Source organism: Zingiber officinale, chromosome 3B (genome assembly GCF_018446385.1).
Source record: "Zingiber officinale cultivar Zhangliang chromosome 3B, Zo_v1.1, whole genome shotgun sequence".
In the NCBI taxonomy this organism is placed as follows: domain Eukaryota; kingdom Viridiplantae; phylum Streptophyta; class Magnoliopsida; order Zingiberales; family Zingiberaceae; genus Zingiber; species Zingiber officinale.
The window spans coordinates 99,411,990-99,421,997 of NC_055991.1; positions in this window are offsets into that span (position 1 = coordinate 99,411,990).

Consider the following 10,008-nt stretch of genomic DNA (forward strand, 5'->3'; position numbering starts at 1 on the left):
AGGCTTTTCCCGAGCCCCGTTTTTATCCCCGTTAACTCGTCCGTACGAGCTCCGAAAAATTCCCGAAAAATTTCCGAAAAATTTCCTAAAATTCCAAAAAATTCCCTTATTAATATTCGCCTATTTTCGGTATTTTACATTCTCCCCCACTAATAAAAATTTGGTCCCCAAATTTCGTTATCTACCATCAGCAAGTACTAATAACAGGTAAAGAGTATAAATGCTAAACGGTAAACTAAATCACATACCTCAAGTGAAAAGATGGGGATAACGAGCTTGGATCGTATCCTCGAGCTCCCAAGTAGCCTCCTCGTCTGAATGATGCTGCCATCCGACTTTAACCAGTCGGATAGTCTTGTTCCGCAACTGACGCTCTTTTCGGTCGATAATCCGTACCAGAACCTCCTCATATGTAATGTCAGGCTGAACTGGAATTGGAATAACTGCCAGCACATGTGTCGGACCAGGTACGTATCTTCTCAGCATAGATACGTGGAATACATCGTGAACGCCTGACAGGGACGGTGGTAGTGTCAGTCGGTAAGCTACCGCTCCGATCCTCTCCAAGATCTCGAAAGGGCCAATATACCGCAGAGCCAGCTTACCTCTGAGGCCAAATCTCTTCACCCCTTTCGTGGGTGAAACTCGCAGAAATACATGGTCGCCAACAGAGAACTCTAGTGGTTTGCGTCTCCGATCAGCATAACTCTTCTGGCGGTCCTACGCCTCTGACATCCTCCATCTGATAGTACGGACCAACTCTGCATCCTGCTGAGCTCTATGAGGTCCCAACATCTGGGCCTCTCCAACCTCATCCCAGAGGACGGGTGTCCGACAAGGTCTACCATACAACGTCTCAAACGATGCCATCTGAATAGCCGAATGAAAGCTATTGTTGTAAGCAAACTGTACCAACGGCAGATGATCCTCCCAACTGCCTCCGAAATCCATAACACATAACCTCAGCAGGTCCTCTAAAGTCTGAATGGTTCACTCTGACTGTCCATCTGTCTGTGGATGGAAAGCTGTACTGAAACGGAGCTGTGTGCCTAAGGCCTGCTGCAGACTCTGCCAGAAACGTGACGTAAACCGTGGATCTCTATCCGAAATGATACTCAACGGAACACCATGTAATCTGATGATCTCTCGGCAATACAGATCTGCCAATCGGTCCAGGGAATCAGTCCTCCGGATCGCTAAGAAGTGCGCGGATTTGGTTAATCGATCAACGATTACCCAAATCGCGTCATGACCTCGTCGTGTCCTAGGCAAACCCACAACAAAGTCCATGGTAATGTGATCCCACTTCCACTCAGGAATAGGAATCCGCTGAAGTAACCCGGCAGGTCTCTGATGCTCAGCCTTCACCTGCTGACAGACAAGACATCTAGCTACAAAATCCGCGATGTCTTTCTTCATACCGTTCCACCAATAGGAACGCCTCAAGTCTCGATACATACGGGTCCCGTCTGGATGGATCACAAATCGAGAACGATGAGCCTCCTGAAGTAGCTCCTGTAAGACCGGATGAGACTGAGGTACGCATAATCTGCCTCAGAAGTATATAATACCCTCCTCGTCTCGTGTAAACTCGGTGTGCTGCCCGGAAGCTATCTGACTACTAATGAACTGCAAATGCTGATCACCAGCCTGGGCCTCTCGGATCCTCGTCCTGATCGATGACTGAGCAACCATGGTAACCAGAATACCCTGCTCTGTCGGTCCTTGCTCCTCAAGATCTAACTCAGAGAAACCCTGAACCAAGTCTGTAACTGAAACTCGGTGGCAAGCCAAAGTCCCTCTGGACTTCCTGCTGAGTGCATCTGCAACCACATTAGCTTTCACCGGGTGATAGCTAATGGTACAATCGTAGTCCTTCAGGAACTCCATCCATCTCCTCTGTCGGAGATTAAGCTCCTTCTGAGTGAAAATATATTTGAGACTCTTATGATCAGTGAGAATCTCAAATGTAATACTATATAAATGATGCCGCCAAAGCTTCAAATCAAAGATGATGGCAGCTAACTCCAGATCATGAACTGGGTAGTTCTTCTCATGCTCCTTCAACTATCGAGAAGAATAGGAAACTACCCTACCGTGCTGCATCAGAACAACGCCCAAACCTTGAAGAGACGCGTCGGTGTAGAGTACAAATCCATCCTCTCCAGAAGGTAAAACCAAAACTGGAGCCGACACTAATCTCCGCTTCAGCTCCTGAAAGCTGGTCTCGCAATCCTCGGACCACATAAACTTCACACCTTTCCTGGTAAGACGTGTCAGCGGCATAGCAATACGCGAGAAACCCTCGACAAAACGTCGATAATAACCGGCCAGTCCCAAAAAACTACGGATCTCCTGTGCTGAATTCGGCTGCTCCCAACTGGTGACAGCCTCGATCTTCTGAGGGTCTACTGAAATACCTCTGCTCGAGACCACATGTCCCAGAAAATCGACTGAGGATAGCTAGAATGCACACTTGCTGAACTTCGCGTACAGCTGATGTCGTCTAAGAATCTCCAAGACTATGCGAAGATGTTGTGCATGCTCCTCATCGGAATGCGAGTAGACCAATATGTCATCAATGAAAATGATAACAAACTGATCCAGATACTCCAGAAATATGCGGTTCATCAAGTCCATAAACACCGCTGGAGCATTGGTAAGCCCAAATGGCATTACCAAAAACTCATAATGACCGTATCTCGTACGGAAAGCTGTCTTCTGAATATCTGAGTCTCTGACTCTCAGCTGATGATATCCGGATCGCAGATCAATCTTAGAATACACTGAAGTACCTCTGAGCTGATCAAACAAATCCTCGATCCATGGTAAAGGATATTTATTTCTGACGGTCTCTGCATTCAGCTGTCTATAGTCAATACATAACCTCATAGTGTCGTCCTTTTTCTTGACAAATAACACCGGAGAACCTCATGGAGAAACACTAGGGCGAATAAATCCCCTATCCAAAAGCTCCTGGAGTTGAACCTTCAGCTCGTTCAACTCTTTTGGTGTCATACGATACGGAGCTTTCGATGTCGGCGCGGTTCCCGGAATCAGCTCAATAGCAAACTCCACTGGCCTTCTGGGAGGCAAACCAGGTAGCTCCTCTGGAAACATATCCAGGTACTCACGGACCACAGGAACGTCGGAGAGCTGCGAACTACTGCTGTCTTCAGTACTAATCAGAGATAATAGGAAATCGTGACAGCCGTGAGACAGCAGCTTCTGCGCCTGAATCGCCGAAATAATCGAGATGCCGTCATCTCTGATGCCAATGAAACTCCACGAGAGTTGGTTCAGAGGCCGGAAGGTGACCACCCTCGTCTGGCAATCAACGGTAGCATGATATATTGACAGCCAATCCATGCCAAGTATGATATCAAACTCGACCATCTCCAATACTAGAAGATCTATCGTAAGTATCATGTTGTCAAAGTCTAACGGGCAACCTCTGACCTCCTGGGTGACGTCTAAAGTAACACCGGACGATAGGGAGACGGTCAATCGCTGCAGTCTAAAAGTAGGTAATCTACCAATCTCCCACATAAAGGTACGGGATATAAAAGAGTGCGAGCTACCAGTATCAATCAATATATCAGCGGAAAATGTATAAATGGAAATCGTACCGCGGAAAACGGATCCGTCGGCTCGCTGCGCATCCTCTCTGGTAATCGCATGAACCGGCCTGGAGGAGAGGATGGTGATAGCCATCATGGCGATCGCCACCGAGGCGGCCTTTGCAGATTTCATAGACAGCAAAGTAGGCGGCGTGGGCGGGGCCGGCGCCGAGGCCAATGGCGGCGATGCCACGGTAGAGGCCGGAAGGGCCCTCGGAGCGGACGATGGAGGCGAGCAAACTGCCGACGTTAGACTGTCCACGAGGGCAACACGAGGAAGTGGAAGACACGGCCACTGTCTGCATCCGGGTCTTGAGGGTGTCGACAGGGAACATCGCCATGTGCTCCGCCATGCCCGCGACGGACCCGGCTACCTGCCCAGGCAATTTGCAATAAAAGCAAACTGGCTGTCCCAGAGAGCAAGCTGGGGTAAGGTGATCTCTGGATTCGCATCGGAAACAGTGAGTATCGCTGGAAGGTGGTTGCCGGTTCTGCTGAGAAAATCGGGAACGTCCTGAAGAAGACCGCCCTGACTTCTGAAGCCTACGAGATACCCCAGAAGTACCCTGACCTGACCGACTACGACTACTCTGCTGCTGTCCTATCGTCGGTGTCTGCTGGATCTGTCCGGATGCCTAACCCGTATGCTTCCTCTTCCTGTCCGGAAATGCTCTCTGTTGAGCTAACTCTATCATCAAAGCTCGATCCAGTGCATCTGAGTAAGATATGATCCCTAAACCGGCAAGCCTTACTTGCAGATAACCATCTAGTCCCTGTATAAACTGCATCATGCGAGATTTGTCCTCCGTAACTAACTCTGGACAAAACTTAGCCAACTGGTAGAATTCAGTATTATACTCTTTCACCGTGCGATTGTTCTGACGCAGACTCATGAAATCCTGCTGGCGAGCCATCTGATATGATAGTGGGAAAAAATGGCTTTCAAAAGCCTCTCTGAACCTGACCCAAGTAACGTTCCGCTCGCCGATGATAGAACGATGTGTAATCCACCAGGCGTTAGCCTCATCCCGTAAATGGAATGCAGCCAGCTCTGCTTTCTCCCACTCGGAGCAAGCCATATAGAAGAAGGTCTGCTCCATAGTCTCTATCCATGATAGAGCCATACTCGGGTCAAGGTCTCCTTAGAAGAGTGTGAATCGAGTCTTCATCGACTCTGCTAATACTGGAATCCTAGCTCGTGCTGCGACAATATCAGTGAGCTGTGTCGGGACGGCTGCAGGAACTGGCGGAACCACTGGAACTGGTGCTACAGGTGGTACCGCGGAATAAACCGGAGGAAGAACTCCCAGTGCTGCTGAATAAACTGGAGCATAAGCCGTCGGTGATACTGCCGGGTGAACATAAGTAGCCGCAGCTAGAGGTACAGTAGATAATGGTACCGGATGTGGAGCAGCTGCTGCTACTGTAGGCACTAGGGGCACAGGTGCCACTGGTGTCGGGTACACTGTAGGTCCAAGTGGCGGTGGTGCCGGGTACGCCGTAGGCTGCTCTGGAGCAGATGTCGGGTACACCAATGGTACCCCTGATGGTACCGTAAATACAGTAGGAGTGGATACCGTCGGTGTGGCCGAAGTAGGTATCTCTACAGGAGCCATCGGGATTTGAGAGCCCGACGCTCCCGCTGCATCCTGAGTCTGTCCCTGACTGACAGGCTCGTCTACAGTAGGCATCTCTGGCATCTCCAGAGATCCCGAGGTCCTCGTACGTGGTCGTCCAGCACGACGTCTCGCAGCAATACGCGTAGATCTCCTCATATCCGTTAAGTTATATTACAGATATTACTACCAGTATAACAATCATAAAATAAACATCATACCCATTTGCTGTCTGGAAGTGTTCCGTCGCTGTCCAGTCCCCAATTTGACCTTAAAATTCTGAACGAGAAAATCGCCGGAAATCCATATAAATCTGAAACGGAAATTCGAAACATAACCATAACGAAAATCCAAAAATGCCCAGTTTGACTCGCAAACCTGGCTCTGATACAAAATAAATTGCCACGCCCCGGAGGAGTCCCTGTCTGAAGAAATTTCGGCAGCATCTCCCCTGTACGGCGGACAATCTGAAACTTTCTATATCTCCATATATCTCAGCCACATGCGGCTGGAATAATAACAGAAAATAAATAATCACCCACGCAGTTTAATAGTAGACAAACAGAGTAGTAATAAGATGACTCAAAATCCACCCTACTCAACTGCACTCATAAAACACAAATTCGACGATAAGATTAATTTACCTCTTCTGTCGTATAGGTAGGCATGTAGTAAAAGAAAAACCAAATCAAATCCATCGACATTACAAAATCCTTACCATATCCATACCATCAAACAAAACAAATTTAGCATAGTCTATGTAAGAAAACCAAAAGACCAATAATATCCTCGAGGTCTGTAGGAACTAGCAACTGGAACTCTCTTCTGACAGCATCAACCTGAAAAATAATAACAGTGGAGGCGGGGTGAGTCCAACGCTCAGCAGGTACAACTGATATGCAAAGTAGGGAAATAACATCTAGGTCTAATCATGCGTACAGTCTCCTGATATAAAAGGATGGAATGCAAATGAAGTAAACAGGAGAAAAACTGTACTAACCAGGACCTGGGTATAAGGACAAACAGTCCGAGTGGCATAGAAATCCTGTATGCATGTCAAACATAGGCGCCCAAATAATATACAACATATAAATGCAGCAAGCACAAACACAAGCAATAAATGCATCATGCATATGATGCCAATGATGCGTCCTGGTCACCCCTGACGCCAGTCGATCATCTCACACACAATAGTGAGGCCAAGTGGGTAGGGCTGTGACAACCGTGCACTCTGTCGTCACTACTCCTGATGAGTGACCGAGTGGACGGGATGCTGTCGGAGTACACCTATCCTCCTACCTCAAATCATAAATGGGGGAGCACAATGCTCTCAACTCCCGGTACACGATGACGGGGAGGAATCCCTGCTAGCTAATACGTTGCATCACGCTACCCATGAGCGGACCAACGGAGCCAAACAAAGTCCCTGCTGCAACACACACTGCCTGAATCGACCACTAACCCATGAGTGGTGGTGTGTGCAGATCCATGTAACTGGCGATGTGCTCAGCAATAATGGAACGGACTATCGCACAACATGCAATCATGCAAATGATGCATGGCACTAACCACAAAATATCCTGAGATAATCCATATATATATAAAAGTGCATCATAGGTCAACGAATCAAATCAAAGGTACACTGAAGGTATAAAACCTAGGTCCTGAACATGGTGAAGCATGGTATATCACTACCCCTATAAGCATGTATCAACAGGTAAGGAATACATGAGATGCAAAACAAACAATCAATCAATCATGTAACGGGTATCGAGTAGTGATTAATCGAAACAAATAAGAGAATATAATTATTGCTACTTGTTAAATTTACTACTATGCATATCAAAGACATAAAGTCAAAAGTACCTGCCTCCAATCGAAAAGTCCAATCTGATAATCGAGATACTCGTCTCGCGTCAAGGTCCTGTGATACCAATGTAAATATATTTCATTTAACTACAATTGTCATAAATAGCTAAATGAAATCTATAACCCTAAATTAGGGCAAAACCCTAATTCAAAAGCACATAACCTAATCAACATGTATCATAATCATGTTCCTTACCTACACTCACATGATCATCTAATTAAGCAATAATGCTAGATTCGTAGACCACATCAGATATAAAATGTATCAAGATCTCTACATTATACCTTATTGCTCCTTCACCTCTCACAACCCTCTTCTGTTAATTTACAACCAGATAGGTCAATGAAGTCAGTCCCCAGTGGCGTTGTTGTCGGATCCCAATAGCCAGAGCCGCTGCTGGAAACCTAGAAAACCCACCAGAAAAACCCCCTTCCAGCTGTAATCCCTCACTGAACATAACAGGAAGAGATCAAAATTCCAACTAAATATAGATTCTTATCCCAACTTCAATCCAGCACTCCCTTACCTACAAGATCGCCGGAGATCAGAGAGTAAGATAAATAAGGATCGACCACTGATACTAGAGCACAGAGGAAATGGCACGGATGGTTTGCTCGGTGCCCCTGTCAGCTGCACCTTGGCTGGCGTCGGCGACCTGGTGTATCCAATCTAGGCACGGGAGAGGGCAGATCAAGAGAGATCGGTGAGGAAATGCTCTGCCGTGATGCGTCTGTGCGGAGGTGACCGAGGAAAAGAGGGGAAAACGACGGCACCGTCGGGTGGAGAACGAAGGTGAAATCCGGCAACAAGGTGGTGATCGACGTCGGCGGCTGTGAACCCAATACTAGGGCACACGGGTGGAGGCTAGGGCTCGGGGTGGCAGGTGCTAGGCCTCGGCCGTCGGCTGTGGCGGCGCTGTCACTCGGCGGAAATGGCGGAGCAATATGGCTAGGGCAGAGGAGATGCACAGATTCGGAAAGGAAGAGGGGATCGACTGGGGAAAGAAGAAGGAGAAGTGGCAGCGGGGATTTGCACGCTCGGGGAGGAGGAACTGCCCTGGGCACGTGCGGTTAGGGCAAGCCGTCGGCGCGAGAGAAGAAGGTAAGAGGGCGCGCGGGGGTTTTCGGCGAGGAAGAGAGGAAATTAAGAAAAAAGAAAAAGGAAAAAGAAACATAAAAATAGACATTTCCTCGCTTAAATGGGTAGCCTAAACAGGCTTTTCCCGAGCCCCATTTTTATCCCCGTTAACTCGTCCGTATGAGCTCCGAAAAATTCCCGAAAAATTTCTAAAAATTCTGAAAAATTCCCTTATTAATATTCGCCTATTTTCGGTATTTTACAGTAACTCATTTAATTAACGGACATACGATATCTTAAACACAGGGAGATTAACACACTCATGATAAGAAGGAGCACATATTGTACTATGGGATTGATGCGGTAGTTCAATAATAATCCTTTAGTGGTATGAGTTATTATTGATGGACTTGAGTTGAGTGTTCGTGCCAAACACAGGAAGCTGAAGCCCATCAGGAGGCCTAAACCAATTTCTCCTCTAGGTCCCTATTGTAACCTCTATATAAAGCCTCGCATCCACCCATCCAGGTAAGGTTTTGGTTAATCTTGCTTTCCTAGGGCCGGTGCCACCTCCTCCTCCTTGCTAGGGCCGACGGCACCTCCTCCTCCTTGCTAGGGCCAGCGCCATCTCCACCTCCTTGCTAGGGGTCGGCGCCTCCTCTTGCTTTCCTTTGTGGGCGACGGCTTAGAAAAGAAGAAGAAGATGAAAAGGTGCCCCATCCTAGCTATTCTCTTGGTGGTCGGCAGTTTGGAAACAAAGAAGGGAAGGGTGTTTATTATCTTGGTAGATCATCGCCCATACGACGTCCAAGAAGAGGAGAGGAATACAACAAAAGATCAAGAGGTCTTTGGCTACAAAAGAAAAGTACAACTAGTTCTTTGATTCCGCTGTATAATTAGTTTAGTTTTCTTTGTGTCAATCCTGAATACCAATACAAGAGGCCAACGATCTTGTATTTCGATCAAGGTGTGTTTTGATCCGTCAAGAACTTGCTTGATCGATCAAACACATGTCTGATTGAACATGCGGGTTGCTAGAAAAAGTTTTGTACTTATACAATTTTTGTACAGAGGAAATTGAAACAGAGGAATTCCAGCACCTTCAATTACAACTTTAATAGAAAATACTTACCATCAAATGGTTTGTGGGAAATAATGTTTGGCAATTTTCCTGTAAAATATAGAAGAAAACAATGGTAAGAAAAGGTTGTTTGGAGTGTCGAAGTAGTTGCTACAACGGTGTAATGGCTAGACGTCAAAGTAGCTCCTACAGGCTACAGTGTTATAGTTGCTACACCATCGAAATTGTTGCTATAACATTGTAGCAACTAGATGTCGAAGTAGCTGCTACAGTTTTGTATCAGTTTACATTTTAAGTAGCTACTACAACGTTGCAGTAGCTGCCCGTCGAAATAGCTGCTATAGCATTATAATAGTTAACATTCTAAGTAGCTGTTACAACATTATAGAAGCTACCTGTCAAAATAACTGCTACAACATTGTAGCAGCTAGCCGTTGAAATAACTGCTATAACGTTGTAGCAGTTAACATTCCAATTAGCTACTACACTGTTATAGCAGTTACTTGTCAAAGTAGCTGCTACAACGTTGTAGCAGCTAGTCATCAAAATTACTGCTACATCATTGTAGTAGTTAATATTCCAATTAGTTGCTACACCATTGTAGCAATTACCTGTCGAAGTAGCTGTTACACCATTGTAGCAGTTAACATTCAAAGTATCTACTATAACATTGTAGTTGATAGCCTTCAAAGTCGCTACTACACCACTGTAACAGTTAACATTCTAAGTACCTGCTACACCATT